Source organism: Lepidochelys olivacea (assembly GCF_965140295.1).
Source record: "Lepidochelys olivacea isolate rLepOli2 genome assembly, chromosome: 4".
In the NCBI taxonomy this organism is placed as follows: domain Eukaryota; kingdom Metazoa; phylum Chordata; order Testudines; family Cheloniidae; genus Lepidochelys; species Lepidochelys olivacea.
The window spans coordinates 22,390,324-22,417,149 of record NC_140414.1 but is presented as its reverse complement, the minus strand read 5'-3'; the positions used below and the strand labels follow the sequence as shown (position 1 = coordinate 22,417,149).

Here is a 26,826-nt window from a genome sequence, read left to right as displayed (position 1 = left end):
AGAAACCAGAGTAAATTCTGTGTAATAATCCATGTGGTAGCCCTGGGAAATTCAAATTTACAAGTCATACGTTGCTTACTGGACACCCCCCTCTCCTCCTGTCCTACTCAGTAACCATTATGCTTAGTTATTATACTAAGCCATAATCTTCAGAGAAAGCCTTACCTAGAGTGCAACTAGGAGCTTGAGCTGCTGAACTGTGACTCTACCATACAGAACAAGTCCAATTAGTAGGGGCACATTAAAGCCTCCCCCCTCACAATCAAAGGTTTCTGAACCCCTATTACCTCTCAGCGCTGGTTTTCATTTTTCTTCTTGTGACTTATCATTTTTGTCCCAATAGAATGAATGGGGGAAGCTGGGTCAGTGAGAATCCAATAGAGTTACTTGGAGTCAGGGTTAGACAGAAAAGGAGTACTTGTGGCACCTTAGAGACTAACCAATTTATTTGAGCATGAGCTTTCGTGAGCTACAGCTCACTTAGACAGGAGTCAGATAGAACAGAAAAAGGAGCCTGGAGGGAAATCTCTTTTGGGAAGAGAAGAAGGAACCACAAAGCATCTGAAAATGAAAGGACTGCCTATGAAAGGAGAATGATTGTCAGAAACCCTTCCAGCAGGAACTGCAGGATAAGGTCATTAGCAAAGAGGGTGAGTCACATGGACTGAGGAAAAAGGATCTTTCTGGGATTCAGAATGTTCCTAACCACTTTGTCTTGATCCTCCCGAAAAAGCTTTAGGCCCCTGTATGGTAAGTCCACCAATTCTGTTTTTGATCCTACACATTCCAATAGTGAAGTCAGTGTGGCAATGGGCCAGTGGATAGACCTCTATATCTGGTGACAATCCTGGGCCTTTAAGGGAATCCACTCCTAATGGCTTAGAGGGATTACTCATTGGGATGCCAGTGTCAGGGGCCTGAGACAAGTATGGTAGACTAATGTCCCTTGGTTTTTCTTCCTTGCAAGGTTGGGGGGGGGGGCGGGCAGGAGGACCGAGGCAACTCTCAACACTTCCACAATGCAAAAGAAGAATTGGCAGGACAGGAGTGGACTGGGGCTTCTATAGCTTGGATGTTTGATAGTTCTTGCCTCCTGGTTCCTAAAGGTTATCAGATAGCAGAGACACACAAGTATCCATTAGACTATGTCTGTTTTTTTACCCAGCTGAGATCTGAATGGGTTTTTTTTTTGTACATCCATGAAAAATGCACATCTATGAAAAATGGCATATCGAAATCATATCGAACTCTTATAACAAAGATTCTTTATTTTAACATCACTAAACTAATGTAATGGTGTCTTTGGCAAAACATTGGGTTATTCTTACAATACTTTTCCTTTACTACCACATTCACACTCAGTTTCCATAAAGGGTTGTGTTACCACACTTTGCATCTTTTGTACCATAAGCATCTCTAATCGGTAGATCCAGAAGAACCTTTCAATAGGTGGATACCTCCAGCTACTTCAGCATAATGTGACTTCTCCCATCCCCAGCATACTCAACCTTGTGAGATGCATAATTGAGCTGAATGTTATGCTAAATCAGAAAAAAACGTTTCTTTTTAATTGACAACAAGTGCAACTACAGTACACTGCAGCTGTGATTAGATAAAAGACTAGAAGCTTGTCATAAATATCTGAACAATTGATTCATCATCTCTTTAAAAATTCCGAAGTTACAGTTTAAATAATTTGAATTACATGGGATAGTCCAATAATAAAAGAAAAAAGTTGGCAAAATGCATGTACTATCTGCAGTATAAAACATAAAGGACATCTTTCAACTCTCTTCTGATTATCAAATTAATTTCCTTAAATAGGTGTTCACATATAATCAACTATAAATCAATACAGATCTACAGTAAAGTCAATAACTGTTCCTATTAATGTCCTCAAAACTTCTTTTGAACTTCAAACACCCAATCAAAATATTTAAAACAAAAATTTCCTGTAATAAAGGTACAAAGGATTCCCACTGAAAACTAAAAGCTTTTGATCCTATCTCATCTGTCAGCATTATTTTTCATTTTTCTTCTTGTGATTCATTTCTAACCACCTATAAAGCTTTCATTCATAAAACTATGAATGTGCTTGAATTTTCTTAGGTTGTTCTATCACTTTTTAATTTTGCCACACCTTTCTGCCTCAGAGAAGGATTTTTATACGTTTGTATGTCATTTTTATTAACTGAAATGATCAACAGCGGATAAAGCTTTCATGTTAATTTTTTTTTTAAACAGAAAATGTGAAATTTAAAACTTACTTCCTACAGTTCTCTTTACTTTTCACTACAACTTCCTTTATTATACATTTTAATGTATCCTATTACTAGAAGAAGAAACACATTCATTTACCGGTAATCAGTTGCCTCCTGAATAGAGCTGGTTGGGAATTTTCCAACACAACTTTTTTTCATCTGAAAGTGTCAATTCACCAAAACCAAAACTGTTTCTGAGACAGCATCAGTTCAGTTTCAGTTTTTCACTCAAAATGACTTTTTGTTTTGAAATTTTAGTTAATTTATACTAAAAAATTATTTAACAAATGTAAAAAGGCGTGCAATATTTAAAATATCAGATGAGAGAAAAAACTATTTTAATAATTAGACAAATTTTAAAACTAAAGGAACTATAATGCTAGATTCAACAGTAGAATAGACAGAAAAGATTGCGTACAAGTTTATTTCTCTGTGGGCGGACACCAGAACTATCACAACAAAGTACCACCCTCACCATTAGTGTAAGTAGATGTGACTCTGTTGAAGTTAATGGAGTTGTGCTTGATTGCTCCAGCCATAAATTTGGCCCTTTGGAATATACAAGCTCGCACGTTCCTGCAGAAAATCATCAATGATATTAGTGCAATTAGAGAGCCACATAATTCATCTCTTGTGTTGAAAATGAAAGAAATCAGCTGTCTGCCAATCTGAAAATCCAGTGCATACTAGGGTGCGCTTTTGTGTGTGATGGGAACAAACAACAGTTTTAAAGGGCTGCATTAAAGGCCTGTGACTCACCCAAAAGAGCAAGGAACACATTTTTCCTTCTAAACACTAGACGTGTCTCAAAAATGTGGCTACTGTATTTGGAATGATGCCAGAAATGGTGCTGTTCCAGTATTGACATTGGAAGAGGATCCAGTAGCAGGATGAGCATTGTAAGTGGTGCTAGTATGTGAGCCAGTGTCTGTTGAACAAGCCAGGGCAGCTCCTGGTTCCCCAGAACAGATTTTGCCACAGAATGGGGAATTCGTTTTAAATCTTCCTTCTCGAGGTTCAAGGAGCTCATAGAAAAAGCTTTGACTCTCAGAAGGGGCACCATAGAAAGTGTAAAACTCTGGAGAAGAAAGATGATGCCTCTGCAGAACTTCTGTGACAGACTGTGCAAGAGTTGGATGGGCAAATATGTTGTGCCTAAATTTGAATCTCCTTGAAAATCATAGGTTGGAAATTAAGAAGAGGACTCAAACCAGTTTGCTGCTCCTCTCTGTTAACATGAGTATTTTTCCCTTTTAGCTTGGTGAACCGAACATCCCCATGTTGGATCAGATCACCTTAGGCATCATATTTTTACATTTTTTTGTTCAAGGTAGTTGGCGAGATAACAATGTTTTGGTTATTCCAGTTTTCCGTTTGTATATGTATGATAGCTCAGTGGAGGAGGGCAGGAGGGATAGCTCAGTGGTTTGAGCATTGGCCTGCTAAACCCAGGCTTGTGAGTTCAATCCTTGAGGGGGCCATTTAGGGATCTGGGGCAAAAATTGGGGATTGGTCCTGCTCTGAGCAGGGGGTTGGACTAGATGACCTCCTGAGGTCCCTTCCAGCCCTGATATTCTATGATTCTATGATCCATCAGTGCTCCATACAGACAAAAGTAGAACATACATGTGGAGTTGTACCTTAGTCATGAAAAGTATTGTTAGCATTTTCTCCAGGAGCATATTTGCACTCTAGAGAAATGTGAGTGGAACAAAACTATGAATGCTCAAACTAGCTTGGAAAAATAATGGCCTACTCCAAACTTCTCTTTATTTTTAGAACTAAATTCACTCAATCTTTTTTTAACTTTCTGAAATATTACTTATTTTTTCCCCAGCATTGTTGCTGTCTTTGTATTCCTCTTAATTTAACGGTTCATGAAGGGTGTTGTCTCAAGGCCTGATTCTCCTCTCTCTTAGGTCCTAATTCAAGGCCTATGAAAGTCAACAGAATAACTTACCCTGACTTCCATAGGCTTGGATCATGCCCTACACAGGTGTAAATTACAAGCACTGCCACTGAAGTCAGCAGAGTCACTGCTATAAACTAATGTAAGTTAGAGAAGAATCAGATACAGAGGACTTCCAACTTAGTCACAAGCACACTACCAGAAATTTAACAAGACAGCCTGTTTCCACGAGATTCATAGCCAAGTTGTTCACATTCAAGAGGTTTCAGTGAGTTTGGATAAGAATGCAAACTTTTGGGAACATATCTGAACCAAACCCAAACTACAAACCTTGTCAGAGTCATACACCATTACACAACCTAGCCTACAAATCTATATATTGACAAATACTGTAAATGGTGGGAGGACTTTATGTCAGGCCTAGTCTACACCCTGTGACTCACATAAAGTTCCACCTTAGCCTCCAGAATAAATTTCTAAACTGAACAGGCCTTTAAGCCATGTTTCACCCAACTAATTGCAAGTAAGGACAAGAAAGTGTGTGGACTTTTTGTCACACTCAGAATCCTTAAAAGAAAAAATCGTATTGGAAAACTCTACATGTCAGAAGAACACGCAGATTGATTTATGCACTGCCTGGAGAGGACAATCTGCATGTTTCCAAACAAACAAAGCTGATCAAATTAGTGGCTAAAGAACTACGATTAATTAATGTGGGAGTCTAATCCAAAGTCCATTGGCTGCAATGGGCTCTGGATCAGGCCCTTGGTACTTTGCAAAACATTACGGGAAGAACAGTGACTTGCATAACCTACAACATGTTACATAATCTCTCTGTGCCTCACGTTTCTCTTCACTAAATTGGTGCTAATATCTGTCTCTAAAACTTTGCAGTCCTCAAAGTGAAAATGTATTCTTATTACGGCTGTAAATCCTGTGGCTTGAAGCCTTAGAGAGAAGTGAATTCACTACTGCCATCTGTTGGTGACCCCTTTTGCCTTTGAAAATCTCCCCCTAGTACAGCTGATAAGGCTTTTTGTCCACAAGCGCAGGGCCAATCAGAGGGGGGTGGGCGGGGGGGGGGGGGGGGGCAGGAGGGCTATTTCGCCTGGGCCTCAAGCTCAAAGGGGGCCTCATATTTAGACACTTGTTAATTTTTTGGCATTTGATAAGTTTTGCAACTTGTTTTCATGTGCATCCCTATTGGACCAAAATGTGATGCACATTCTCAGCTTATAGCTTCAAATTTAAGCAAATAAGAGATGTGATTTGGTAAAAGACCATTTTTTTGTTAACTGATATAGATTTTGTCATATTAAAGAGTTAAAAATGTTCATAAATGTTCATTAAAATATATTGGTTCTGATGGCACAAGATTAGACCATATGTCGTCATTTTTTATTTTTATTATGGCTAAGGGCCTCAAAAGCTGAAAGTGGCCCGTGTCTCTCTGGACCTCTGAGAGATCCTGTGCAAGCGTCAACATCACAAAAACCAATCATTACCATATCTATTAACTGGGATCTTTATTGAACCTTAACCTCCTTCCTTAACCTCAGGAAGAGACCAGCTGCTTGAAGGTGGCCCCTTTTGGTCAAGTTGGAAGTACTTAGGATGGTATTAGGAACCTTGCACTGCCTGCATTTCTAAGGATAAACAGAGACTTGCAGTTCTAGCACTGTCAAACTAGTGCCTTACAAAAACATTAATATTCACACACAAAGTAAATAAAAGGGACAAACCAAAAACAGTTGAAATTCTTAACACAAGCAGCATAGTGCTATAGAGTCCCATGCCCATTGCAGCTAGTGCAATGGGCATGGGACTCTATAAGGACAAATACAATAATGAGTGACAGGTTTCAGAGTAACAGCTGTGTTAGTCTGTATTCGCAAAAAGAAAAGGAGTACTTGTGGCACCTTAGAGACTAACCAATTTATTTGAGCATAAGCTTTCATGAGCTACAGCTCACTTCATCGGATGCATACTGTGGAAACTGCAGAAGACATTATATACACAGAGACCATGAAACAATACCTCCTCCCACCCCACTCTCCTGCTGGTAATAGCTTATCTAAAGTGATCACTCTCCTTACAATGTGTATGATAATCAAATTGGGCCATTTGCAGCACAGATAGAGGTTTTCTTACCCTCCACCCCCCACAACACAAACTCACTCTCCTGCTGAGTGGTCACTTTGGATGGGCTATTACCAGCAGGAGAGTGAGTTTGTGGGGGGGAGGGTGAGAAAACCTGGATCTGTGCTGCAAATGGCCCAACTTGATTATCATACACATTGTAAGGAGAGTGATCACTTTAGATAAGCTATTACCAGCAGGAGAGTGGGGTGGGGGGAGGTATTGTTTCATGGTCTCTGTGTATATAATGTCTTCTGCAGTTTCCACAGTATGCATCCGATGAAGTGAGCTGTAGCTCACGAAAGCTTATGCTCAAATAAATTGGTTAGTCTCTAAGGTGCCACAAGTACTCCTTTTCTTTTTACAATAATGAGTGGTTACTTCGAAATAGCCTCATGAGGAATCCATTAACCTAACCTTGCCGAAATGCTAGGAAATATTATTAGCCCAGCCTCAAAATCTGCACACCAGCCCTTTACCAAAGGGATGAAAAAAGAAAATAAACATTTCAATCTCCAGTAAAAAAACAAAACCCTAAACCAATTACTCTTTCTTTGCCAGTGGGTGAGTAGAATTTTGCAAGGCTAAACTAGACTCTTGGGGGAATATTTTATACACCATACATTGTCACTGATTTTCTGAAGACACAGTAGCAAATGACATCCCCACAGCTGGGATCTGTATGTAGGTTCTGATTCAGCATGGGCTTAACTCCGAGAACTCACTTAAGTCTATCGGTACTCAGCAAAGCCTGTGAGCATGTGCTTAAGTCCCAGGTGAATGGAACTTCAGATATGCTTAAGGGCATTGCTGAACTGGGACCTAAGAGTTGGCAAATAAGCCAGCATGATCTATGAGCCACAGTATTGAGAGATCCCTCTTATGGATTCAAGTTAAATGTGGTATAGAAGATAGAATATGGGGAAATTAAGGGGCCAGCCCTGCTGTCTGGTGAAACATACTTCTAACAAAAGTACTTTAAAGTCTGACTAATGGAAGGTAAATGGCAGGAAAGGAAAGACAGACAATATTTAGGTCAATTATTAATTATTCATTCTCTTTTCATGTGGACAGTATCACAGGTGGGGCCCCAAGGGCCCAAGCAGAATTTGACTGAAAGGGACAGGCTTAAAATGCATTATAAGTTAAAATACATGTTTAATGACTAGCAATTTATTTTTGTTGCATGGTGTTTGGCCTTATTTGCCACCTGAAGATCATGTTACATCTAATAGAAATACCAGCGAGCAGTGGAAGAAAGGCGCTCACCTCCATATCTGTAAAACAGATGCCATTCGCATGTCTGCTCTGCAAACAGGAATAAATTCCTGACCCTGACCCCTCACAGGAGTGAAAACTGTGTAAAATGTAGCGTTCCATTTTTTGATTTTATCTTTAACTACATTTTATTTTTAGTGGGGGAAGTATGAGGCTTAATTTCTTATAAACCAATTGAAACATTCTAGTAAACTAAGGTGTAAAATGGATCTATAACTTGCTGTGCACAAATTTTCACTGTGTTCACACTTTCATCTGGAAATACTGTTCTCTTTCTTATTCTAGCTTTCAGATTTTTCTAAAATGTGTAATAGTAATACATCTGGTAATACATGTGTACATTTTTCTACATTTTTCTAAAATGTGTAATAGTAATACATCAGTCTCCTTTTCCTATGCTCAAAAATGCAATTGGTTCTTCAGAAAACACATATCTTTTACTTACCTATAATTCTACAAAAGAATTAAAAACAAGGTGCATGAGAATAAGCACAGGATCACAGCAGACTTAATCCCGAGTTCTTCTAATACATCCAAAATAAGCAGGATATGGTCTAAGGGCAAGTGCAATTCAAAAAATGGAGATCTTAACATAGCAAAAAAAAGTTAAATGTATGTTTGTCTTGGTTTTTCCTCACTTAAAATACCTCCAAGCCCTGACCATTTTAATTAGCTCAACATCACTTATAACCTTTCACGTTTTAGATCTAAATGTTGGATTCCATTCCCCTAAACAGCAGTGATTGATGCTAGTTTGGAACACCAAAAGAAATACTCTTTGATACTTTATTTAGTTAGCAGAAATAGCCAAACAAAAACCCAGCAGTAATATAAAGCAGATATGTACTCTACCTTGGGTTAAACGGTAAAACTCTTTTGTGGTTCTTAGTACTCATAGGAACCTATTTCATATTGGTGTTGCAGGAATAACATTGTGTCGAGACCACACAGATGCTAAAATCGTTACTCAAGGCGCAATCCTACAATTCTTCACTATGCATAACTTTCACTGAGTTACATGGGAGTTCTCTGGGTTGAAGGACTGCAGGATCAGGCTCTTATTAAAAGACCACCTACATCCTGTCAACTGTGTGCTAGATTTAGGTACAATAGCTTAGGGAGTCTTTTCAATCTGTACAAGTAGTTAGGCAAGACACCAAGAACAGGGCTGCTCTTGCAGTTCAGACACTGGGATTCTGGAGATATAGGGCACTACTGCGCTACATCAGTACAGCTGCACTGATGCAGCTGCGCTCCTGTATTATGTCTGGTGAGGATATGCTATGCTGACAGGAGAGTGCTCTTCTATCAGCATAATTACTCCACCTCCACGAGAGGCGGAGGCTATGTTGGTGGGGAGTGTCTCCTGCCGACATAGTGTGGCGTGGACAGCACTTAAGTCGATGTAATGTATGTCGCTCGGGGGGGTGTCTTTTTCACACCCATGAGCGATGTAAGTTACATCGACTTAAGCGGTCGTGCAGACCAGCCCCTAGGTTCAATTCCTAACTCTTCCACAGACTTCTTGTGTGTCATGTAGAGACACATTTTACAAAGAGCTCAGGAGCCAGGTTTTTAAGTTCTCTGCACTAAAATCTGGGCCCAGATTTTCAAAATTGCTTAGCACCCAGAAGCTCCCACTGTGACACTTAGGGCTGGACTTTCAAAAATTCTCATAACCCCAACTTGCTGAGCACTTGTGAAAATCTCACTATATATTTGGGTATTTAAGTGGGGGCTGAGCTCTTTGAAAATGTGGCTGCAACTGCACAGGCTGAGCTGTGTTATTTACTCATTCACTTAACACAAGAACCAGGGGCCACCAAATGAAATTAATAGGCAGCAGGTTTAAAACAAACAAAAGGAAGCATTTCTTCACATAACACAGTCAACCCGTGGAACTTGTTGCCATGGGATGTTGTGAAGGCCAAAACTATAAAGGGGTTCAAAAAAGAATTAGATAAGTTAATGGAGGATAGGTCCATCAATGGCTATTAGCTGAGATGGTCAGGGATGCAACTCCATGATCTGGGTCTCCCTAACCTCTCACTATCAGAAGCCAGGGGTGCTGGAACAATTTTTATAGTGGGGGTGCTGAGAGTCATTGAACCAAACTGTAAACCCTGTATATGATGAAAACCACTTCAAGCCAGCAGCACCCCAAGCACCCCTAGTTCCAGCACCTATGCCTAAAGCTGGGAGTGGATGACAGAGGATAGATCACTTGATGATTGCCTGTTCCATTCATTCCCACTGAAGCACCTGTCACTAGGCTAGACGGACCGTTAGTGTGACCCAGTATGGCCTTTTTATGTGCTTATGTTCTTAGAAAATCCAACCTTTAAACTCTCTGTGCCTCACTTCCTCATCTGTAAAATGGGGATAATAATCCTTCTTGTCTGTTTAGCTTGTACACTCTTCGGGACAGGTACTGTTTTACTGTATTTTTGCACAGTGTCTAGCTCAACTGGGGACTCTATGAACTACTATAATGCTACCAATAACATCAGCATAGAAAGAAGTCATATGATAGAAAGTACCGTTGGCTAATGTGACAGCCCTTGCACTCCAAAATGGGTGTGGTCTTTGAGGTATCCCAAACTAGCTAGCATAAAATAAACCTCAGCTCAGGTGATAAACCACTGTTATTTGTTAATACTGGCAACCAACAGCTGTCAATATATTTCAGCTGACTTGTGTCTTGTTCAACAATTCTTGGTACGTGTTTAATTTGTGTGATTCTAGGCAAATATACATAGCAGAAAGTTCACAGGCACACAAATAAAGTGAAAGAAAAGAAAAGAAAAAAGCTAACCAGACTTTTTGAACTGGAGAAGCACGGTTTGAGGGAGAGAATGGCTGACTGAGAAGCAGATGTTCTAGCTTTTAACTCTTCAGAAAAAAAGTATGGTTACCCTACAGAAGAAGAAACATTTGCTGTGTATGTGAAGCATGTGCTTCCCAGTCACCTATTTATTCTTAGTGTTCAGCAGCTGTTCTCTAACTGGACTCTGGATTTGCTTCTCTGTGTAAACACGGTGTTGACTTGGTTTGGAACCAATATTCAGACTGAGAACAGGCTGCTGAGATAAGAGTATAGGTTACATCTGTTGGTGTTAAAATAAAGGTGCTTATTAAAAAAGGGAATCATTCTCAGATCATTAATCCATAACAGGAATATTTGCACTCAAATGCATTCAGAATCCAAATTTCACTGAGAAAAACAAGACAAATTCAGCTCCAGCAGAGAGAAGATGGGCCTCTCCATTCTGTAACCATGCATGAAACCATGTTTAAACAGGAGCAAGACCAAGGACAGGGTAGGCCCATTACTCATGAGGGGGGAAAGACAATAACAGAAAATGTGGAAATGGCAGAAGTGCTAAACGCCTTTTTTGTTTCAGTTTTCTCCAAAAAGTTTAGTAACAATCGGATGTCTAGTGCAGTGAATGCCAGTGAAAATGAGGTAGGATCTGAAGCTAAAACAGGGAAAGAACACGTTAAAAATTACTTAGATGAGTTAGATGTCTTCAAATTGGCAGGGCCAAATGAAATACATTCTAGAATACTCAAGGAGCTGACTGAGGAGATATATGAGCCATTAAAATTATCTTCAGAAACTCATGGAAGACATGAGATATTACAGACCAGCCAGCTTAACTTCACTATCTGGACAGATAATGGAGCAAAATTCAAGCAATCAATTTGCAAACACCTAGAAGATGATAAGGTGGTAAGTAACAGTCAGCATGGATTTGTCAAGAACAAATCATGTCAAACCAACCTAATAGCTTTCTTTGACAGTGTAACAAGTCTTGTGGATAGGGGGTAAGTGGTAGATATGGTATATCTGGACTATAGTAAGGCTTTTGAGACTGTCTCGCATGACCTTCTCATAAACAAATTAGAGAAACATAGCCTAGGTGGAGCTACTATAAGGTGGTGCATAACTGGTTGGAAAAATGTTGGGAAAACTGTTCTCAGAGAGTAGTTATCAGTGGTTCACAGAAGGGCATATCAAGTACAATTATAAAGTTTGTGGAGGATACCAAGCTGGAAGGGGTTGTAAATCCTTTGGAGGAGAGATCAAAATGATCTCGACAGACTGGAGAAATGGTCTGAAATAAATAGGATGCAATTCAATCAGGAGAAATGCAAAGTGCTCCATTTAGGAAGGAACAATCAATTGCACACTTACTGAGTAAGGGGATCTGGGGGTGATAATGGATCACAAGCTAAATATGACTCAATGGTGTAACACTGTTGCAAAAAAAGCAAACATCATTCTGAGATGTATCATCAGGAATGTTGTAAGCAAGACGCGCAAAGTAATTCTTCCGCTCTACTCTGCACTGATAAGGCCTCAGCTGGAGTATTGTTTCCAGTTTTGAGCACCACATTTCAGGAAAGATGTGGACAAATTGGAGAAAGTCCAGAGAAGAGCAACAACAATGATTAAATGTCTAGAAAACATAACCTATGAGGAAAGATTGAAAAAGTTTGTTTGGTCTGGAGAAGAGAAGACCGAGGGGGGACATGATAACAGTTTTCAAGTACATAAAAGGTTGTTAGAAGTAGGAGGGTGAAAAATTGTTCTTGTTGAGCTTTGAGGATAGGACAAGAAGCAATGGGCTTAAATTGCAGCAAGGGAGGCTTAGGTTGGACATTAGGAAAAACTTTCTGACAGAGTAATTAAGCACTGGAACAAATTGCCTAGGGGGGGAATCTTGTCATTGGAGGTTTTTAAGAACAGGTTAGACAAACACCTGTCAGGAATGGTCTAGTTGTTAGCTAGTCCTCCCTGAGTGCAGGGGACTGGACTGGATGATCTCTTGAGGTCCCTTCCAGTCCTACTCTTCTATGATTCTGTGGTTATGGTCAAAGTAGGTCTCCATCCACACACAATACAGGTAGAGCCAGCTTATATTCAGCTGGGGTGGGGATGGTATGAAATCATAGTGGCTGTACCCAGTCCAGAGGGGATGAGAAGTGACAATGTGGAGTTGGGTCCATGGCCCCTCATACCAGCCAGCAGAGCTCTGGTAAAGGCAGGGGAGTATTTGCCACAATCCCCCAAGAGGTGGTGCAGTAGGTATACTCCCTTTGATTACTGGGAGGCACTCTACTTTCTGGTGTTTCCTCTGGGGCAGTGTGTCAGACTCTATGCTCCCCATCACTCACGGTTGTGTCGATCAGACATATAGAGCCCTTAATGTTGCAGCTGTGTTTAGAAACCAGTCTGGACCTCTTCTACAGTGCAGGGAGGATGGGAGACATTTATAGCATAGTTTCTGCTATCATAGTCCAGCAGGGACACTGAAACCATGCTGAAACTGTTGGCTACAACCAGAGTCTAAAACAATTGTCAGTGAAGACAGCAAGATCCTCTTTCCCAATGGGTACAGGGCTGTAAAGAGAGGAAAAACCAAGTACCCATCTACACAACTGTAGTATTCTAGACTCTGATGTGGATTGGGGTTAGCAAAAGTTATACACTATCACATAGCAGGATTCAGTATCTACTGACTCCATTGCTTACTCTTATAACTGCCCGCCAGATTCCTGACTCCCTCATTTATCAGACTCCCAGTTGCCGTGATATTCTTTCACATCCTTTTCATTATTGCTAGACTAAGTATTGCAGTAAGTGGCAGGTAAAAGACTCTCAAGGATATAAAGGGTGTTGGTTCTTTGCTGAGAATAGAATGCAATTAAACATAAAATTGTCTGGTGATCCATTTATTACTAGTCTTCTGATAACTGCCTATACTTGGTGACACCAGACTTTCCGTGTCTTTATCTCCTTTTGGCATCATAGATACAATTTGTTGATTCCAGACTTGGCAAGTTTATTGCAATCTGTTTTTATGCTGTAACCATGACTAGGTAGCAAAATCTGCTCGGATAGTCACAGATCTGTATTGCTAGCAGAAGGCCCACCTGGGCACCTGCCCATATGCCTGCTTGCAACTTCGATTCCTTGCAAGCAGCTAGTACAAGAGTTCAGCTGTTCAACAGACATGGATAATGGCAACTGAGGTCAGTCCTGTGATTGGTTGCAGTTATGACCAGGCAATATAAATCAGCGAGGGGCTTCCTGATTACATAGGCAATAGGATGTCGGACACAGTGTCAGAGTAGTGGGAGTATCTGGATGCACAGCACTCTTGGTAACACATGGCGTAGTGCACACAAAGATGATTATTAGGAAGAGCAGCAGTGGTGACACAGTTGTTTGTTTCTGTTAATACACATGCTGCAGTATGGTTCCGGAACAATAACCATATGACAGTTCTGGCCATGACCAGCTATCCTTATGGGCACTCTTTGGGACTCTGATGGAACCATGGTGTTTGTGGATACAAACTATTTACTATTTGTCCACTTGCTCTGAGTTGCTTACAAACACTGTTGGCACTGTGGTCCATTGGGTAGGATGCTGGACTGGGATTCAGGAGAGGCCGGTTCGGTTCCTGACTCTGCAACTGGCTTGCAGTATGACCTTGGACAGGTCACTTCACCTCTCTGGGCCTGTCAGGGAACCAGCTGAAGCAAGGTCAATCTCCTAGCAACACGCTGAGTATAACTGATCTTGGCAGGGACTGCCTGGTTGGCTGCACTTCCTGAATGTGGAGGGGAAGAACTAAGCCGCACTTGACCTAAAAGCAGCCAGTGCACACTGGTTCCTCAACAGGTTCCATACCATGGTGGTGCTTAATTCTGCACCCATCCAGCCTGTGCCTGTCCTGCCCAGCTTGTTCTTGTTCCTGCTTCTAGTGCCTGTTCCTGCCTTCCTTCTCCATCCTTGATACTCCTGGCTCCAGCCACATCTCTGGTTCAGCCATTAGCTCTGGCATTAAGCTTCTGAGCCTCGGCTCTGACCTTCAGCTCTGCACTTGATTATGCCCCTGTTGTCCCATGGCTCTGATTCTCAACTCTGGCTCAGCTCAGCTGCTCTCTGACCTCCAAGTCTGGCAACCCCAATAGCTCTGAACGCTAGGACCAACTGCCCAAGTCCTGGTTGTGATCCTGACTGTGCCCCCATTCCCCCATCTTTTAAATAAGGATAATGATACTGACCTCCTTTGTAAAGTGCTTTGAGATCTATAGATTAAGAGCTAGGTATATATCATTCTACAAAGCTACCATATAGACAGGGCCTAGAAAAATTACAGAAGGTCACATATTATGTTCACGTGAAGAGGTGGGAGGGAAAAAAAACAAATATAAAGGCAGTTCAAGATTGTCTGTATAACTGAAAAATATGACAAAAACTCCATTTAGTTTTAAAGTTAAAAAAAAGCAAAAAAGAAAATGAGTCATAACACCATGGATGCCACCACAGACGCTTTCAGAAACTCTACTATGAAAATGGACTTTATTTAAAATTGCAAGCCTCCTAGTGAACCAAAGGGACCAAATTAGTACAAAATGATTGACTTCTGCATCTCAAAAGCCTCTCCTCCAACGAAAGAAAAAAAATCAATTTTTCATCTATTATTGAATCAGGCCCTGGGAGAGAAGTCAGACGGAAAAAATGTAAAAATGAGATAAATGTTATAATATGCCATTACTTAATTTTAAAATTTTTCTTAAATACAAATCGCTCCATGAGGGTACTTTTGAATCTTCTACTTCACCCAGGTGTTTGAACCTCTGTGGACAAAACTATTTCATTCCGGCTTCCTTTACAAGGGGTCAAAGTATGTCATGTGACATGACATGACCATATATATAACCTCTTATAACCTGATGTAATGCAAATTATAAAATGTGAGGCTTTCCATTCAGGGAATAATCCATGGGTAGCACTTGTGCTTGAATATTTGAGCCCTGGACAGCTTCTTCAGAACATCTTGTGACAAAGTTCCTGCTCTACCTTGGTGGGTCTTGTGCTTATTGGCGGATTTGCTCGCCTTGGAGCTTCAAGGCAGCCCTCAGCTTGGCCGTTTTTCTGAACTCACAGTCCAGGTCGACTCCTCCTGTGTTTGACCAGGAGTTGGGAGGATTTGGGGGGAACCCAGGCCCGCCCTCTACTCCGGGTTCCAGGCCAGGGCCCTCCTGGAACAGCTGTGCGGCAGCTACAACTCCCTGGGCTACTTCCCCATGGCCTCCTCCCAACACCTTCTTTATCCTCACCATAGGACCTTCCTCCTGGTGTCTGATAATGCTTGTACACCTCAGTCCTCCAACAGTCCGCGTTCTCACTCTCAGCTCCTAGTGCCTCTTGCTCCCAGCTCCTCACACGCACACCACAAACTGAAGTGAGCTCCTCTTTAAAACCCAGGTGCCCTGATTAGCCTGCCTTAATTGATTCTAGCAGCTTCTTGATTGGCTGCAGGTGTTCTAATCAGTCTGTCTGTCTTAATTGTCTCCAGAAGGTTCCTGATTGTTCTGGAACCTTCCCTGTTACCTTACCCAGGGAAAAGGGATCTACTTAGCCTGGGGCTAATATATCTGCCTTCTATTACTCTCCTCTAGCCATCTGGCCCGACCCTGTCACAATCTCTAATAAGTAGTTAGACATACAAAATATATTTTCAAACCAGATTGTCCATGGAGTTTTAAACACAGGGTTCCAAAAGTTACAATATTTTTGATGGAGAAGGACAAAGCCACGGTATCTCAGCAAAACATGTTCTTCCTTTCTATGTCAGAACTGTAGTCTGGCTAATTATCAGCACTAAGGCATTTATCCTGCAAAGACATACGCATGTACTTGACTTTAGACATGTGAGTAACCCCATTGCTTTTACCGGGATTATTCATGTGCAAAAAGTTAAGCACACGTGTAACGCTCCAGGCTCAGGGCCTGAATTTGGTTAGTTTAATTTTTCCCTCATCTTCACTTGGCAAAGTAAAGGATATTGATCTCTCTGAATCTGCCACTGGTTAGTACTGACAAATTATTTAGCAAAAAAAAACAGCATAAGGAAATCTTATGATTTATAAGGAATCATGAACCAAGGGCATTGTTAGAAATTTGGACTTGCCCGCCGTTTGGAATAATTAAATGATATTTTCTACCTGCTCCAGACTAGGTTTTCTTCAAATGTTTCTGTTGCAACCTCATACACGTTTTGGTGCCAAAGTCTCCAGGTGGAAAAATCAGGCTCATCTTCAGCCCCACACATTTGTTTTTGGAGGAATCCCTCCTCCTGCTCTTGCTTTGAATTTAATGATGGACTGTCACATGAGAACAGACTTCACAAAAGAACATTTATGCAAAACGCAATGTACTTGGCTAGTAATTTGTTGAGTCTCCCCTGCTATGACTGCAGATGTTTTTTTGTTTAAATAAGTGCTCTCTCCATCACCAGCCAGCTTCTTCTTCTGCTTAATTCAACAGTCAACAGTTGATCCCACGTTTCTGATATCACAACTTGCTGCCATGGAAAAGAAAAATTCCACCAGAAGATTCAAGAGGGAAAGATGGGGTGTGACTCCATATTTAAATACTTCAAGTCAAAATTTCAAAGGTCCTCAGCCTGGTCTCCATTTGTAAATATACAATTTTGTTTGTCTAGATAACTTGCACATGCAATTTTTGTGCATTGGTGACAGAATCTACATGCATAAAATCAATTTGAGAGAGAGAGAGAGAGAGGATATATTCTTGTGTGATATACTTTGTTGTCGTGGATCTGGGTTGGTTGCATTACTTGCAAGTGACAAAGCCACGAATGACATCCCAAAGGAATCCCAATAAAACCTTCATACTACACCACACTACCATAAATTCTGTGTATGGCTTAGTTGTTACATAAAGATTATTTTAGGAACACTTCAGAGAGTTTTAAACATTATTTCAAATCCATCTTTCGATGAAGCCAGGTACCTTAATTAATCAGAGTGGGAGGGAAGCACTGAAAGATTGGGCCTTTTCTGTCTGTTGAACTAAGATGAAAAGTGGAGGTATGTTCAAGATTTCCTCTATAGAACAGCCTCTGTGTCCTTGACAGCCAAGATAATTAATACAATATTTAGAATGCAGGGTGTAATAGTGCCAAATCTGGATCAGTCCCTTGGTCCTGGTCCGTAGCTCCTGATGTGGGGGACATATCAAAGGAGGGAGAGGGCATGTCAGGAGGCTGTCAGAAGAAGCATGGGTGGCAGAGTGGAGCTCCTTTAAGGTCCCTAAATCAATGGCCTTGCCTGGCAACAGCTGTAAGTGCTCTTGGGACTGGAGCCAACTCTGAAGATCAGGAAACCACAACCAGTTACCTGACCCCCCCCCCCTCAGCTGTGTCCCCCCCCCCCCCGCACATGACTGCACTGAGCAGAACTCTGGCACACAAGAGCAATAGGAAATTATTAACATCACGCTCACTATAGTATCAAGGCATCATGGGTAAAATTTCCAGAAGCGCCAAAGTCAATGAGAAACGGGTGCCTAAGTCACATAGGAGATTTTGAAAATTGTACCCCATATACATAAGTGAGTCACCATGAATTCTTTCAGAAAAAACAACTTGGACTTTCTGTCTTGCCTTTCTTTTAGCCACTATCCTCGTAAGGTGGAATCATCTTGGTGGAGGACACAGGCATTTCTCATCTACCAACTAAAAATTATTAATTTTGCAGAGATTGTATAGCAATAATAAGATCAAACTAACAACAGTAATGTTACTACTACTGATCGCAATAATCTCTTGTCAAGTGCTTTTTATCCACAGATCTTGATGCTCTTTAGTAATATATGTGTGCAAGGTACTTGGATTGGACTCATACAAATAAAAAACAGCAGTTTGTATGACTAGAGACTTGATACCGTGCAGTTATCCTCAGCAGCGGACAAAAGAGATGAGAAAGACAGTCAGAGGAGGCCAACTGGATGATAGGAGAAACTGAAATATGTGGCTAAACATGTGTGCCTTATAGTAATTTCTGAATGTGTATTTTCTGGTGCTAGTAAATTTCAGAGGCAGTGGTCTGAAATTGAGACCACCTTATCTCCAGCTCCCTCAAGCAGCAAACTTGGAATGTTTAGATTAAGTAATCCAGATGATCGCAGGCTGTTTGCTTGGTCAGAAAGGGGAGGCAATCCCACAAGTAAATGAACGTAAGGTAATCTAAATATGTGTAGATCGCAAGCAGCTCCTTGAATTCACCTAGTATAATGCAAGAAAACACATAAAAGGAGATCATATAGAAATTCAAGTCACCCTCCTATTTAAACATTGGCTTCTTTCATTAAAATGACTCTCTCTCTAGATATAGAGATATAGATATAGTGGACATAGACACATCTATTCATCCTTCTGCCATTTATAAGAGCTGTTTAATTATGATATAGAGAAACTATGAGCAAAATTAGCGAAAGATTTCAAGCTGGAAAATCTATGAAAAGAAATTCACTCCTCTTTCCAAGAATCCCAGCTTTCAAAAGTCTGTAAATATTGCTTAAAGTTTTTTTGGATTACTCTCCTGCACCTGCTTCATCAGAAAGGCATCACAGTATTTTCACTGGCAAACATCTAATTTACGAATAAATAAGTAGCTGGGGCCTGAGAAACTAGAATAATAAGGTTGTGCCTTGAAAGTTTGGTGAAAGGAGCTGCTCAAAGCCTGCCCAAACGTTGTGCAAATTAGTTTTCCATTGAGGAGAGCGCTTCAGAGACAACAGGGTGAGTGCAGAAAGGGGGCTGTTTTCACATTAGTCATTCTTTTTCTTCCTCATCCTTTTTTCAAAAGGGATTCTTTTCTATTAATTGGTTAGACAACCTTCGAGGGCCCCAGAACTGTTCTTGCACAGATCAAATAATGTGCATGTGTGAGTGAATACCAAGCCACTGGAAGCCTACCCACCAAGCCTCAGTTAAACTGTTTCCTCCAGGATGAACAATCATGCACTGTAAAGTTTTCTGCAGGTGTCTAGGGGTGTCAGCTGGCGACTGTTTATTATTGGTTTTCTGTGTACAGGGAGGCAGGCCAGGCCATCAGTAACAACTCTGTGCAAATGGGTCAGGGAAATGAAAATAAAGCCTGTACAGCAGGAACTTTTAGGGTCTGGGGTTTTGCTGGCAAGGCCTGCCTTAGTTCCTCTTTAGGTGCTACTTAAAAATTGCTACTTGTTTGACTTGGAAGCAACTTCACATAACAGGGCCTGTGTGAGATACGTAGTAGGGAAACCAGATGTAGGCAGGTGTGCTGCTTTTTTATTTTAAGTTCTACCAAAAGAATGCTTCCTCTGCCTAGTTCTGAGGGGGTTTTCTTTTTAGAAGTCTGTTTATATAATTTGTTTTCCAGCAGGGGGAAATTACTGTAAAAATAGTAAAGGATTAATTTGCATGATTTTGCACTTTAGTTTTTTTGGGGAAAAAAATCTCTTACTTATAATTAGATGAAAAAAATTAGCAAACACCTGCTTAAATTTAAAATCTTTTTCTATTCAGCCCGATCTTCCAGTGACCCAAGAATAAACTCAGAATTTTCTTAGCAATATAATATTGATGTATATTACTGGATCCTTTGTGACTGTTTTGTTTGGATATTATAAAATGGAGTTAAGGGGCCCACGCATGGTTTTGGGACTAGACAAATAATTCAAATTTAACAACTCAGATATCTCTAAAAGCTGCTCTTAAAAATCGTGGTCCATCTACTATGTAATAAAAGTGACTGAGATCACACCTCTGATCCTAGCCCTATCACACTCTGAGACAGCACCACTGCTTTGCTTTTCCGCTGTAGGAAAGGTCACTTTAAGATATTCCCGAAAAGGTATATTGTCCCTATGAATAGGGCACGTGGATGCAGTCACCATAGAATAAGGAAGGAGGTAAGCTGCAACTGACTGAAGATCAAATATGTGGGCTGACAGAAACTTCTTTGGAAATTAAATAAAGAAGACAGCTCTTTATGCTTACACTGCTTGATCTGTCAGTGGCCTTGGACACCACTGACCAGAGCTGTTGCGATTATGCATATAAGATCTAGCAGAAGAAGAACTATGAGGGATCCACTCATTCCTCTCAGACAAATCAAGATGGGCACCTCCTCCCCTTCACCAGGATACCTCATATGTAGAGTCCTGCAAGATTGGATTCTCTTACCCCTTTAACAATACACAAGACCACTCACAATACATGAAATCCACTGTCACCACAATGCATACAAGACTCAGTGGTATCTCATTCTCAGTAGATGTAACCTTTGCAGTCACGAAGATATTGCACAATGCCTAGAAGAACACCATGAGTTGACAACCTACAGCTCCAATTATTACAGTGGATCACAGCTCCTGGGTTATATTGGACTTTTCCCTTCCCTTGGATACAGAGATTATAACAGTGGTAAGAGCTGCATTCTTCCACCTCCAATTGGATAGGAGACTGCTCTTCTATAAAGAACCTTCCCACTGTGATCCATGCCTTCATTGCTTCAGATTACACCAGGGGTCCCCAACATGGTGCCCGTGGGCGCATTTCGGCACCGAGGTGTCTGGTGCCCACCACAGTCTTCTGGGAATAGGAATATGCTATTCCCACAGAAAGGTTGGGGACCACTGGATTAGACTATTCAATTTACTCTAGCTGGGGATGAAAGTGAGTGCCACAGAGAAACAATCTGTACTACATGCAGCAGCCTGCCTTTTAAGCAGCAAAGACAGATGTAAGCTTATCATTCTGGTGCTCACAGTGCTTCAGGGGTTCCCTGCTCCTTCTGGAAACAATTTCAGAAGCCTGGTCCTGATTTAGATGAGTTAAGATCTGCTTTTCTGCAACCCCATCACTAACCCTTGAAGGCAGCTACACTAGAGGTTTAGATTTTCAGGTGGAAGGTGCTCTCCATGGTGTGATGCAGGCTGTGGATCTCCTTATCAGAAGAGATCAGACTAAGCTCAGATCCGACCATGTCCAGCTCAAGATACAAGACCCCTTTTTACTACAAAATTCCAATATCAACTTGTCGTGAGCAGCTTCTGATGAAGTTAGAGACACATAAGAACAAAGTAATAAGGGAAAAGAGGAAAAGGAAGAGAAGACAAAGGTAAAACAATCTTGGTGCTGTGGAGAGATGAGATCAAGGGAGAGTACAAGACAAGCTGATAGGTGTTGCGCTTGGATACCATGGCAACAGACATCATCTGGGCACTGTGGGTCTCCTGGAGGTCATCCATACAAGCACGTACCCAACCCAACTCTGCTTAGATTGTGAGACCTGAGAGGATCACCGTGTAAGTCAGTAGCAGGTGGAAACAGGCAAACCTCAAATAGTTCCAAGTTAAGAGAAGGAAAAGCACCTACAACTGCAGTTCTTTACCCATACCCTTGGTTCTATTGGGGGGCGGGGGAAGAGCTTCACAAAAATAAAAAATAATAAGAAAAAGAGTTCATGAAAATTTCCAAACCTCAAAAAAGGTTTGGCTTGGTTTGAATTTTTGGGAGGTTTCAGGAGAGTTTTTACGTCATACAAACTGTTTCACCCTTTCTTGTTATTAAGCAAACAAGTCAACATGTTAGTTGATTTTGAAACCTTAACTAAAAAGCTGAGTTTCAGATACATCTATCGGATCAGATTTTCAAAGGTACTCAGTGTTGGGCCTAAGTTTGCCCCCACTTAAGTCAATAGAAGCTGAATGAGATCAATGCTGAGGACTTTCAAAAATCCAATCCTACACATCCACCTGCAGTGGCCTTTCACAATCATGCAGCTTTTCAAAAGGGAATGAAAAGGTTTAAAAGCTTAGTGGCTCTTTCCCTCTCTTTCTTTTATGACTGAACTTTCAAAACAACCCACCTCTCTAAAGAATATTCCTTCCTGGTACTTTGCAAAGTATATTTGAACAGATTTGACTGTATTGCACTTCATCCATTACCCATTTAACTAAGCTAGTAATGTCCATTCTTTTTTTATAATGTTTATTGAAGCAGTCACACATGTTGCTTGGCAACTTCAGAGCTTGACATTAAATACAGTACACAATGTATGTGTACTTAACATTAGGCTATGCTGTAGAATCCAGGAAGAATTTTCACATTTTCATATAATTTATTAACCAACTAGTAATACATTGTTCCATTTCAACAGGATTAGGAAAGGAGTGGGTCCATTTGGAGTCCAACATTTTGTGTGTCCATGCTGGAAGAAAGACAGGCGGCCATGGGTGTAGTTTAATTAGGCCATGCCTTTATTAACTTATAATACCTTGGTGTATCCATCAACAAACAGCTCAGAGAGAAGCAGTTGGCTCGCCACTCATCTGGACGTAGGAGCCCCCAAACCCCTTTCCTCAGCTCCCATAAGGGACGCTTTCCTCCCAGTTTTTTTCCAGTTCATTTAATCCAATCACCATATTCCTTCCATAGCGAGTACCTGCGCTAGACATCCACCAAAAGTATTAAGTTGCAACATTATAACCTAACCCTCCTACTCTCCTCAACCAAGTCCCAGACCAACTGTGGGGAAGGCAAAGAAACCCACCCCATTGTGGCCAATCTGGTGGTGAGGAAAAAATTCCTTCCCGCCTCCCCCTCTCCACCCCAGGGAAAAAGGGCAACTACCACAATGCCCACTGCAGGTCCAAAGAGAACCGGTCCTTTGGCCAAGTTCATGGGAGGGTGCTACCAGCCTGATCATGGTAAAGAGAGCCTCTTTGTGGCTGCCTGGGGTATAAATACCTCTCCCATACTCTTATTGTCAGCAGGAAGGGCAATGCATTTATCTGGTCCAGGCCTGGCCCCAATTGCTTCCTGCCCTTCCTGTTCATCCCTGTAAACTTTCCCCCTTCTCTCTAGCTGCTGTCAGACAGCCCTTAAAGGGACGACACTCCTTTTCTTCCAGCTAGTCTGACAGGAAGCCACTTACATAAAGGTTGGAGTGGGCACATTAAACACACACATTTTCTTTTTAGCACATGAAGAAGTTCAGCTAAACTCCTGAATTTAAATTTTGAACCTGAGGGCTAGATTTTGATTTCCACTCTGGCTCCTTTACATCACTCCAATAATGTTAAGGTACCTTAAAATGGGGATAAATTATAGTTACACTCACTTTAAGGCTCCTTTATGCTTCCTGAGTGGTATTAAAGGGCCTTAATGTAAATGAGAATTCAGGCCTGTGTTTTAAGTTGACTTGACTCACTGATGGTGGTTTATCTTTAGCTCGTACTTAGGATATAGTTTTAAACCAAATCGCCCCCTACCACTCAATTCTTCCAATAAAACTTCCTACCTTCTCCTTATTTCCAACCATCTCTCCACATTGTTCCTTTTCCCCAAAAAATGGTTACCTATTTTTGCGTAACTGTTCTTCAAGATGTGCTGCACCTGTTCATTGCACGGTCGGTGTCTGCGCACCCCAGGCACAGTAGAATAAAGTTAACATTCAAACAAGTCTAGTCTCTTTAAATCTCTTCCTTTAGGCATTGATGCCTGGTCCCGTTTCTCCTGCTCATCAACTACTGCTACTACTATGTTGCCATGGGGAGGATGAGAATACAGATGCTCAAATCCTTTAGAAGGGACAGAGTACCTCCTCTCCTCCCAGTTTGCTGTGGGAGGGAGGGAAGAAGAGGTCTTCCAAAGTGCCTTAATTAGCTCCAGGATGGCTTTGTTAACTGGCAGAGCCACTTTGGAGGGAGCTGCCAAAGCCAGAATTTCTGCCAACTTATGAGATTTCTCATGGACCTCTTCCACTTGAATGTGCAGAACAGAGGCCACCCTTCTCAGAAGATCTTGGTGAGCCCTGTAGTACTCTGGTGGCAGTGAATTGTTTATTGCCTCTACATACTCATCTGGTGATGAGGAAGAGGATGCACCAAGATGCTGAGGTATAGCCTGCTCTACAGCTTGCAGTGGGGGAACTGCCTGAGTGACTTCTAGTTACCTGGCACTGATCCTGGCACTGGGCTCCAGAGTATGTTGCTTGTAGTGCCGATGCTATTGCTGTGCCCTCGAAGAAACCAACTGAGGGAAGTTAAGGGAAGTCCTAGGAGGAGGAGAAACACCCCAGAGTGTCCAGAAAAGCCGTTGACATGGGCCTCGGACCCATCCTTGTCCAGACCATTGCCCCTTAAAAGGAGGCCATTGTTGTGAGTTATGGCCTTCAAGTCTCTGACAAAGGACACACACCCTGTCTAAGCTGGGACACAAAATACCACACCTGTTGATTGGAACCAGAGATAGGTAACCAGAGCCCAGGGATGGTGGTACTGGGGATATCATTGCCTCTTAATTGCACCAGCTTCTGAGGTACCAAAAGCATGGGAAGTAACGAGACCACATACTCATGATGAGGCAGAGTAGGAACCGCAGACATCGGTACCAACTGGAAACCTTCCTGCACCATTGGGCACACTGATACTGAGAGGTTAAGCAGTTCTCTTGCATCTGCATATGCCTCCAGTGTTGTCGGTACTGGTATAGATTCCTGACCCTGGTGACTTTGTAAGGACACTTCAGAGGTCAGCCTTGACAGATCTGGCACAGGCTCCACAGTTGATGATCCTTTCCTTTTAGATGAGGAATGCTCTATGGAGCACCTCTCCTCAGAATCTGTCATAGAGTCCTTGCTTCTAGCTGACTTCTGTATCAATGATCTTTCCTTGAGTACCCAGTCTTTAGAAGGCCTATCTCCCTTCTTCTTCAGCACCGTTGATGGAGAGTGAGGTGCCATAGACATCTCTGGTGGGGCGCTACATACCAAAGCTTCAGTAGTCAAAGTCTGTTCCAAATGCGTTGGCTCTGCTGGTCGGGGAAGTGCTGCCCCCATAAGTAGACACTTGAGCCTGTTTGCTCTATGCTTCTTAAGGTGAGGCTTGAATGCCTTGCAGCTGTGACACTTGTCACTAATGTGGAACTCCCTCAAACAATATAGGCATCTGGGTTGTTCGTCGCTGACTGGTATCAGCTTACTACAAGACCAGCAGGACTTAAATCCCAGAGAGCAAGGCATGGCTTCAGTCCTGGTCCCAACATTTGAATTTGGTCAACTTTAAAGACCTAAAAACTGAAACTTAACATTAACACATATTTACACTTCACTTTAGCTAACTAACCACTAACTTATAAGAAAAATGGGCTATATGCAAGGAGGGAGGGAAGAACTTGCAACAAGTCTGGATGCTCTCCATGTTCTGTGTGTATATAAATCTCCCCACTGTATTTTCCACTGAATGCATCCGATGAAGTGAGCTGTAGCTCATGAAAGCTTATGCTCAAATAAATTGGTTAGTCTCTAAGGTGCCACAAGTACTCCTTTTCTTTTTGTGAATACAGACTAACACGGCTGCTACTCTGAAACCTCTCCAACAACCGCTACTGATGGAAAGAAGGAACTGAGGGAGTCGGGGCAGTTCCCCCTGCTATACTGGCATGCAGTGGCATGCAATGGCAGAGAGTGCTCGAGCTGTCCCCAGGGGTACTGCTGAGAGAAAAACTTCTCTGACAACTATGCATGGGGTGCACATATGTGTACAATCACTCAGAGAAGAACTATTCTTTCTCTTGTCTTAACTGCTGTGCTGTCCTAGATCCTGGTCACCTATTATGAAGCACATGTGCAGAAGTCTGCACAATACAAGAATGGGTCCTTTAATTGTAAACTCTTTGGGCCAGTGAATTGTGGTACTATATATTTGTAAATTTACAGCTTCTTGTTAATAATAAATATAAATTATAACACCTAGAGGAATGATAATTGTGGGGTCCAGGACAAATCCTACACTAAGTAAATACACTCTACTACCTACATTTCTTCTGCCATTCAGCTGGCTACAGCACCCTGTTTAACTTTTTATCTTAAACTATTACTGCCAAAAATGGGCTGAAACAGTTTAATAAAGATTAGGTATGTCCAAACAAAGGCAGCTTGCAGGAAAGTGAACTTCTTTGTAGCTGTCACTGTTAATAATACCTTGAAATGTATGTTTATAGAATCTTTCATCCTAGAGCACTACAGAAATTTCTTACAGCCCCACTGAAATTCAGCCACCTCTGTGACGGGAAGACAGTAACCAAACAGTACACTGCATGCTATAGGGAATGGGAAAGAATCATGGACAACAATGTGGACACTCTTGTAGCAAGTGCAATGAGATTAATATCCAATGCAGAGGGTAGACAGAATCTTGGTTGTTAAGCTCTTATCCAAAAGACTCCCATAACATATTGCTTGGAACTCAGGAAAATGAAATGGTGAGTTAATCCTGCCTGCGTTTGAACCTGTGGCTGGCAGTGAGTCTACTTATTACATACTTCATGTTTAGAGCACAAAACCAACCAACCAAACTAACAT

The 26,826-nt window shown here is 41.5% G+C and overlaps 1 protein-coding gene across 1 annotated transcript in view; it reads right to left on the bottom strand.

Annotated features, from left to right (window-relative positions):
• Window positions 1-26,826, bottom strand: part of CFAP299 (cilia and flagella associated protein 299) — a 395,446-nt gene that overhangs the window by 45,115 nt on the left and 323,505 nt on the right. The window lies entirely within an intron of this gene.